A 9,634-nucleotide genomic window follows, 5' to 3' on the forward strand; every position below is an offset into this window, starting at 1 on the left:
GTCTCACCTCGCTTCAGAAAATGCAGCCCCTTGGACATTCCTATATTGGGTTTATTCAGGGACAGCTGGAAGAAACGTTTTTCGATTGCCTATCACTTGCTAGGTCTCGTGCTAAATTTACCTTATGCTCAAATCCCGTCTTTCCCTGAACCCTGTAACAGTTGTGTGCAACCGTTGGCCCCAAATACAGATCAAACATTGTCTTTAATCCGTCCCCGGCCCTGATGGCGAGCTCTGTAAAGATGGGACGTTGGCCAACTGCTTGAGTCGGGAGCGGCCGTTCCCACACCTGGCTCCTCGGCGGGGTTTTGCTCGGCCTTAGCCATCCCAGATGTGCCACGCGGAATGGGGATCTTTAGGGCAGTCGCTTTGGCAGTGCATGTACGGGCTGTCCCTGAAGCCCCCCAAGTTTCATTTCTGCAAGGCAATGCTGGAAAGTATCCAGACTGCTTGAGCCGAGGACTCACCTCTTCTTTTTCTTTTCTCAGCCGGACATGAGGACGCCTTCACAGATTTCTTCTTCTCTCTCTCCCCAGCCACCCCGAGGATCCCCTCCGGGGCTGAGGTCAAATGCACAACTGCCAACGGGATGTTTAGGACGGCGTCTCAGAGGAGACCAGTGGTCTGTGAAATTTCTGTTACTGTGCCAAGAAGAATGAGGGGGAGGCTTCTCTCAGCCCCCCAGGCTCTTTCTGTCTCCTGGTCGTGCAGGATGCCCTGAGGGGAGGGGTGACCAGTCGGTGAGAGAGCAACTCAGGGAGGCCACCTGGGTAGGCGTCACAGGTAGGCAAGGCAGCCATACCCCAAGCATCTCCTGAGCCCTAAAATCCTTTTTTTGTGCTTCTCAGCCTTCGGCAGCTCTGTTCTTTTATTTTCTTTTTTTAATTCTATATAAGAAACCCTTTGTTTCTTTCCATTTTTGCCCACTAATGATGCCAATCATAATCCAGAGCATGAATTCAGAAGCACAGGCTTATAGCCACCCGTCTTATGTGACTCACAGGAACGAATTTTATCATAACAGCTAGGGCCGTTTGTACCTGGCAAGGGCGTATGTAATAATCTCAGGTCCTATATTTAGTAGAAAATTAAGCCACTTTTTCTGGGCATTTTTCTACTTCACACTGTATAAGTTAAACTTGGCTTTAGTTGGGCCAGATTTCGATCACAAGTATTAAAGTAATCATATAATTAACTGCTTGACCTACTTTATAATTTTTGGAAAGAGATTACTTGATCAAGGTAAAGCTGTGAACATACTGTGTCTAGATTTCCTCATGTTCTTTTAAAAAAAAATTGGAACAAATAGATATATTCATGGAGAAAATAGATAAATGAGGTTTGTCCAACTGCCCAGGTCAGTGCATTTGGATAAGTTTGTCAATCTCAAGAATGAACACGGGGTCATTATCAGTTCTTATGGGCTGAGTTGTGTCCCCCTAAAATTCAGTTGTGGAACCCTGACCCCCGTGACCTCAGAACGTGACTCTATTTGGGTTGAGGTCTTTAAAGAGCTAAGTTAAAATGAGGTCATGAGGAAGGGCGCTGATCCAATCTGACTAGTGTTCTTAGAAGAGGAGGAGGTTGGGACACAGACACACAGAGGGATGACTGTGTGAGGACACGGGGAGAGGACGGCGTCCACGCGCCTGGGAGGGAGGCCCCCGGGAGGCCCCAGCCCTGCCCGCAGCGTGATCTCGGACTCCCAGCCTTCAGGGTTGTAAGTGAATGAACTTCTGCTGTCTAAGCCACCTGGTCTGTGGTGTTTTGTGATGGTGGCCCTGGGGGTCTAATACACAGCTTCGGAGCAAGGTCCAGTGGAGACCCCCAAGGCTCTCTTCTCTCTGACACCCCTCCACTTGTGACACTGCAGCTGGTAGGGCCCACGATGTCCGTCCTGCCTTTTCCATATGAATGAAATTCTGTCCTTCCCAGCAAAGTGGGCTTGCCAAACACGAGTTTCTTTCTCCCTTTCTTTCTTTCTTTCTTTCTTTCTTTCTTTCTTTCTTTCTTTCTTTCGAGTTAATGTTTATTTATTTTTGAGAGAGCACACGCAGGGAAGGGACAGAGAAAGAGGAAGACAGAGGACTCAAAGCAGGCTCTGTGCTGTCAGCGCAGAGGCTTGAACCCATGAACCGTGAGATCGTGACCTGAGCCAAACCACTGAGCCATCCAGGCACCCCAGACATGTGACTTTCTAGCCCCTTTGGCTCCGGGAATGGCTGGTGAGCAGAACTCGCTGGGGTCGACACCCCTTCCTCAGATAAAAGACACAGTCTCCCCGGGGGACGGGCTTCACCTTTGCCGCTCGGTGCTTCTCCGCCGGGGAGTCGGGCGTGCCCAGCTGTCGTCCGCAAGAATTAGGCAGCTGTCCTGAGAATGGACGCACGGAGACGGGGGGACAGTGGTCCCGGTGGCCCCGTTGCTTGTCCTCGCCTGTGTCCAGGCTTCTTCTTACGGGACAAATACCAGCCCATTTGTTTCCCTCCACGTAAGCCCAAGTTTCTGTTGTTTGTGCCCAAACCCAGTTAGAGCTGACGGGAGTCAGGATCTGCCGAGTGGGCGTGGCAAGCACCCCCCTGAATCTGAGGGACCCGGGATCAGAGGGAGAGCACAGACACGGGATGCTCTCCCACAGGCAGGAATGAGCACTCACGGGGCCGGGGCTGGGGTGAATCTCGTGGGCTGGTGCGTGAAGGGGGTGCATGGCAAGTTCTGAGAAGTTGGAACTGGGGGAGCCCACACATCCCCTCTCTGCTGGTAGTGTGGCTGCGTGGCAGGGGTGAAGGAGAGCTGAGCGTTTGGGTGCCAGAGACCCCTGATTCATCAGTGCGGTGGCTCTCGGGCTGCAGCCCGGGAAACGCCGGGGGGGGGGGGCCTGCGGGGGACAGTGTCACTTTGTCCTGACGTCGTCTGTGCTCGGGGGACACTGCTGCCCGCCGAGCCTCGTGATCTAAGCCGAGCCTTATGATCTAAGCGACATACTTACCTGGCGGGAAGCGGCCAGGGTGGTGGGGAATTCAGAGTTTGTGCAGGGGAGGGAGGGCTGGGGACCAGGAAGGACCCTCGAGGAAGAGAAGCTATGCTCACTGCGCACGGCCTTCAAGGACAGGACTGCCCACCGGGTGGAGATTGCGGGGAGCAGTCGGGCTGGGGGAGGACCTTCCAAGGAAGGAGCGTCCCTAACCTGGAACGGGGGGGGGGTTCCAAAAGGCCAGCCGCCGGGGGCGCCGGCCGCCCCCGGGGCCCCCCGGGGGGGGGTGTGGGGGGGGGGGGGGGGCGGGGGCCCGGGGGGGGGGGGCCTGGGGGCCGCCAGGTGCCCAGGGCTGCTGAGCAATGACACCGTCCGCGCTTGTCTATGGTGCTGCCTCGTGTGTTCGGCCGCGCAGGGCTGGCACCTGCACACTGGGCCACAGGGGATCCGTCAGGAGAAGACCAAGTGTCCCGGGAGCCGGAGTGGCCTCGGTGCCGGGCTGGACGGCAGAGAAGGGGGTTTGGGATTGATCTGGGCTCCGGAGTGACTGGTTCTGTAGGAAAAGGAGGGGCTGGAGGCCTGTCCAGGGGGAAAAGCGAAGGCAGAGGTTCGCATGGGCCGCGTGCCGCTAACGGGCAGAGGGCGCACCGCTGGCCCCGGAATCTGTCCCGGGAGGTCGTGTGCGGCCGAAACGCACAGGCCCTGAGCCCCAGGTGAGGCCCCGAAGGGCGACAGGAGCACGGACGGGGCGAGCTGTGGCCCAGTCAGTGAGATCACAGAGGGCGGGAGGGCGTGAACGGGCTTGAGAGCTCTTGTGATGGCTTTACCAACGTACAACTTGCCGACCATAAAACCCAGCGTTTTCACCGCACCCGCTGAGCCGCGGTCACGCACGTGGGGGGTCGTGCACCGTCACCGCAGCTCAGCTTCAGGACATTCGGCTGCAGCAAAAGGACCCCTGCGGTCTCGCCCCACCCGCAGCCCCCAAAGCCACCACTGCTGTCTGTCTCCACCGACTTGCCTTTTCTGGACGTCCCGATAAACGGAATCGTACCCTAGCTGATCTGGGCCCGGCTTCAGCATGATGCTTTCAGGGTTCCTCTGTGACCTGTCACTGGTTTGTTATCTGCCATTGCTGAACAGTGACGGGTTGGATGGATGTGCCACATTTCACCTGTCTGTGCACGGGCGTTTGCGTGTTTCCCGTCTGGGGTGATTGTGAACACCGGGGCCGTGAACATTCGTGTACAAGTCTGTGTGCACATATGTAGGAGCGTGTAAACTGGGCTTCGATGAGCAAAGGGCATTAGAGGGGGAGAGGGTCTACGGCGGGGGGGCTTGGGGCAGCGTGAGGACACTGTGGTCAGGGTGGTCGAGGGACTCAGACGTGGCCAGGTATCTGGTGGCCCCAGGGAACCGAGATGGGGAGCGTCGGCTGGCGTCGGGGGAGGCTGCTGAAAGGGTGCGGGCGGTGAGCGTGGTCCCCGGACACGAGGGACAGGCCACGGGAGACAGGGACAGCTTTGTGTCCAGGACCGAGTGGGCACGACAAAGGTTCCAGTCTGGCACTGGGTCTGAGACAGGAAAAGAAGAGAGAGATCCTGCTCCGTGGAAAACCTCTCGGGGAGCTACGGCTAAAATTAGAAAACATTACAATTGAATTAGCGGTAACTCAGTGGCTTATCCTAACTAAAATTAGTCCTGATGCCTGTGCATGGGCGCTCTTTATCTCTTTAAAATTTTCTTTTTACGTATTACACTTGAATACTCAGAAGTAACTATAAAATGCAAAATACAATCAACCTGCAAGATTGAGCAGAATGAAATTCGCAAGGGGCCCTGATCCTGACACCACATAGATAGTAAAGGACTAAGCATTCTAAATGAGCCCAGAAAAACGCCTGTCACGTCAAATCCATTAATTCCAAGAGTCTAATATATATACTTAATTGAAAGAGTGAAGCCATCTGTCCAAAAGGCTTCTTGGTGACACTTCAATTAGATGTCTCAGCTCTGCTGTGCGGAGAGCCAGATCCTAGAGTTGAGGTCCTCGTAGCAGATTTGGAAACTAGGAAAGTGAGACAAACACATTTCCTGTGGCGTCTTTGAGAGGAGAAAGGGGGTCAGTGCGCCTCCGTGTGGGAGGTCACAGCAGCCCCCGCAGGAGGACAAGGGGGCCGCAGACGTGACCGTGCACACCTGTGCGTGCAGGTGCCAACATTTAAGGAACAGGTTTTCTTTTAAAAATTATTTTAGGGGCCCCTGGTGGCTCAGCCAGTTGGGTGTCCGACTTTGGCTCAGGTCATGATCTCACAGCTCATGAGTTCAAGCCCCGCGTCGGGTTCTGTGCTGACCGCTCGGAGCCTGGAGCCTACTTCCGATTCTGTGTCTCCCTCTCTCTCTACTCCTCCCCTGATCGTGCTCTGTCTCTCGAAAATAAATAAACATTAAAAAAAAATTTTTTTTAAATATTTTAATTGTGCTAAAAAACACATAATACGAAATTTTCCATCTTAACCATTGTTAAGTGTAGAGTCCATTCATGTTAAGTACGTTCACAGTGTTGTGCAACCGCCTCCAGAATTTTTCATCTCGCAAAGCTAAAACTCTGTCCCCAGGACCCAACAACTCCCCGTCCCCCTCCCCAGCCCCCGCACCCACCCTCCGCTCTCTGCCTCTATGGTCCGGGACACCCCAGATGCTTCATGCAAGTGCAATCATACTGTAGTTGTCCTTTTGTGACTTTTTTTTTTTAATTTTTAAATGTTTATTTCTGAGAGAGAGGGAGAGAGAGACAGAGTGTGAGCAGGGGAGGGGCAAAGAGAGAGGGAGGGAGACACAAGATCCGAAGCAGGCTCCAGGCTCTGAGTTGTCAGCACAGAGCCCTATGTGGGACGAACTCACGAGCTGAGAGATCATGACCTGAGCTGAGATCAAGAGTCGGACGTTTAACGGACTGAGCCACCCACGTGCCCCGTAGTAGATTTTAAATCACGTAATAACCTATATCAAGACAGACCCCTAAAATTAAACTCTCATTCAGGACAAGTTTCTTAAAGCCACTGAAGTGAGCCAAACTCTCTATTTCTGTTCCTTGTAAAATACAATTGAGATAGAGTGGTAAAACGGGAGAAATGATGCTCTCGGGCTTTGGAGGTTCTCCTCTCGGTTTTCACACTCTCTCGCGTCAGAACTGGGGATAAAGCAGTTTACCTTTTTGAGCTCAGTTTCCTCATCTGTAGAAAGGAAGAGTTTGGAACAGGCAGCATTTGGAGCCCTATTCAGCTGCACACATAGCATGGGAATCACTTCCAATCAGATGAATGAATGAACAATGTCGAACTTGTACATTGTGGATGATTACGAGTTATTCAGAACTACTGAAAAAATCTAGGCACAGTCGGCACTTGGCTGTTCGGGAGAGCAGAAGGCAAACGTGGGACAGGAAAAAGGACTCTGTCACGTAGGTCACCTCCCTGAGACCATGTCCGTGAGTCCTGGTGTGACGTGCAGCCTTGCAGGGGAAGCCCCAGCGTGAGCGGGGGCCGGAAATCGGAGTGCCCATGAAAGAGTGGGTGATTCCTGAGCAACGCTCCTGACATTCTATGAAGTTATATAGTTCTAGACCAAATTGGTACTCAAGGAGTATTTTCCTTCCCAAGCTTAGCGTTGGAAAATTCTGCCGGCCAGTTGCGCTGTTCCATTTGTGCAAATAATCCATTTGCCTTTCGCCAGGGGCATTGACGTCCATTTTGTTTTCGGTCATTTGTTGGACTATTTATCATCCTTTGGGTTTGGGACAGTGGCAATAGCTCACAACTGTTCTCCATCCAGTATATCAAGATGACGTAGTTGTCCGACAGCACAGGCCCGGCGTGGGCTGGGAATGAGTGATAAGAGGCGGCGGACGGGAGCTGAGCTAGTCCAATGTTGGATAATCAACCCACCGTACCATACTTACGTAATATCTTGTTTCTGAAAAACTGAGCAAAAAGAAAAAAAAAATCTGTGATAGGTCAGCTATTTTGAGCAAAGTCCTTTTTTATTTTTCATGGATCTAAAATAATCTGTTTTCCCATTTTGCTGGAAATGAATTTGCCTTTGACATGATTGCCTGACTAATGAATACAGAATGAAAGTCCCGAGGACGTTCTGTGGAATTAGGCTAAAAAGATTAACTTCCTACATGACGTCTGGGTCCGTATTCTTCCTTATTAGAAATTAATTACAGTCGCTTTCTGTTTTTTAGGATGCTGGAGGCAGTAACTGAATATAAATAAGGAAAACAAAAGGGAAATAAAGCAAAAACAAAGAGAAAAAAAGCAGATGATCATTTAATATGCAGACTGAATTTAAGCAAATTACTGTCTAGTCACAGATTTTCTGTATGGATAGATTTATGGGGAATATAATTAACTGAGTGAACAGACACATAACGTCTCCATTTATTTCTCAAATACCAGGCTGAATGTGAATCGGCAACGTACCAACTTACTCTTGACATCCAAACAATTTGGAAGTAATTGACTCTTTGGATAATAAGGTCCTTTGGGGTTTTTCTGTTTCCCCAAAGATGTCTTAATAAACATCAATTAGCATTGCATACATAGGTCTACAGCTGTAGATGAAAATAATCTTTATTAGTTCTTCTGTTTGTTGGAATTTGGGGTAAATTGAGTTGGCTGCACCCATGGAGTAAGCAAACACAGGTGTGCCCTCTCCTAATGGGACTTGTTATATTTTAATTATGTTGGCCTCTCCCAGTTAAAAATAAGTCTCATCACAAATTTTACCTTCTCCAATGAGGTTTCCTAGCTAATCCTGCTCACACTACCAGCTTTTCCTGTGGACTGCTCACAACGCTTGTTAGTCTCATGTGGGTCTCTTGCGCTGCCCTAATGTCGTGCCCTAAAGGTTTCGTGTAACGTTGATCTCACCAGCAAAGGCTAAGTCCCTTCTCGGGGCCCTCACGTTCCAGGCAGGTGGTAAGTGCTGAGTAGCACGCTTCCTGAGTTTATAAAAACTCAGCCTCCTCGGGCGGCCTCGCTCGGTGTGCCCTCCCCCAGCAGCCAGGGCAGCGGGCTGGCCTCTGCCACGGGGAGACCCCGGCACATGGCGACGACGGGGTTCCTGGGGCAAGGCCGGATCGAGAATTCCCAGGCTTCAGAGTCCCCGGTAATCTCCCGCCCTTTGACCGGGTTGCTTTGTAGGGAAACGGATTGTAGCAAGTTCCTCATTTTCTGGCAAGAATTAATAATGTTGACGTTGTTGATTTTGTGCCTCCGGTGTAGAGCTTGAACTTGTTGTGCCCTTCAGTCCACACTTCTGGCACACTGTCATGTTGACCTGCCCAGGGCCCCGCTCTTATCCCTCTATCCCTCTATCTGCTTCTATCTCTCTCTCTCTCTATTATGTATCATCTATCTCTATCATGTATACACCATGTATGTATGTATCTATCAATGATCTATCATCTATCTATCTATATTATATGTCTACCATCTATCTATTATCTATCATGTATCTATTTATCTGTATCTGTCTCTATCATTTATCTTGATCATGTATCCATCATGTATCTATTATCTGTTTATTATCTATTTACTATCTATCTATCATCTAACCCTATCTATCATCTATCTATCTCCAAGATCTGTCTGTCTATCTGCTATATCGATCCAGTATCTCCTCTTAGTTTCCTGGCCTCACGTCTGTCCCCTGCTCCCCACATGAGGAATATTTATGTTTACTTTGAAGGAACCTACTTCTTTTGCAATCCTTGTTCCAGAAGGCGGATCTTTTCATATTTACTGAAAGCTTCCCAGAGAGGCTTGCATGTTTGCAATGATTTTATGCTGCGTTTACCTTATGCAGGAGCTTAAGTGACGACTCCACCCCCAGGCCGGGTGCAGAGCGTGTGGAGGGAGTGAGTGCTCACCCGCGACCGGCCGGGGGCACTGGTCTTGAGGAGTCTGTATGGAGAGCAGGCTGTCTGCTTCCCCTGTTCCAGGGACAAGGTCCGCTGGACCATCTGGGGGTCACGATCACTTTGTAATCGTTCCGTCTTTCTGCCCCTGTCCCAGCCCTTTCCGAATCTCTCTGGTTCCTGAACTTCTCCGCATAGACTCTCCCAGTTATTTCCTTGGAGAACTAAAGTGTTGAGGAAAGACACCGTGTGGTCTGGCGGCCGTCCGGGTGCCCGGGGGCCACGGGCCTTGTAGCAGCCCTCCCCTCTCCCGTCTGTGCCGATCATCCACAGAGAGGCTTTTCACAAAGGTTTTCATAGCAGTTTTATTTAACTCAACATATCAAGGATATTATCACGCTAAAACGTGTTCAATGTAACAATTATTGAGATGGTTTATATATATTCTTTCCCAGCACTAAGTCAGGTTTGGGTTGGGTCCCCGCTCGCTCTGTTCCCACTGCGACCCGTGTCTGTCCTTCTTCCATCATTCTGCGTTCTTCTGGAGATCAGGGACTCCCCTCTTCCCATGTCCCTCATGCACAGCCCAGCGTAGACAGTAGGCACTCCACACATACTTGCTGCATGAGGAAGAGGTGCTACGGCCTGAGATACAAGCGTCATACAGAGCAGAGGAAAACAACATGTCCTCGGTGTCCTCAGAACGACAAAGGAGAAGACTCTGAACGCAGCCT

Source organism: Herpailurus yagouaroundi, unplaced genomic scaffold, assembly GCF_014898765.1.
Source record: "Herpailurus yagouaroundi ecotype Mexico unplaced genomic scaffold, PumYag 483, whole genome shotgun sequence".
NCBI classification, from domain to species: domain Eukaryota; kingdom Metazoa; phylum Chordata; class Mammalia; order Carnivora; family Felidae; genus Herpailurus; species Herpailurus yagouaroundi.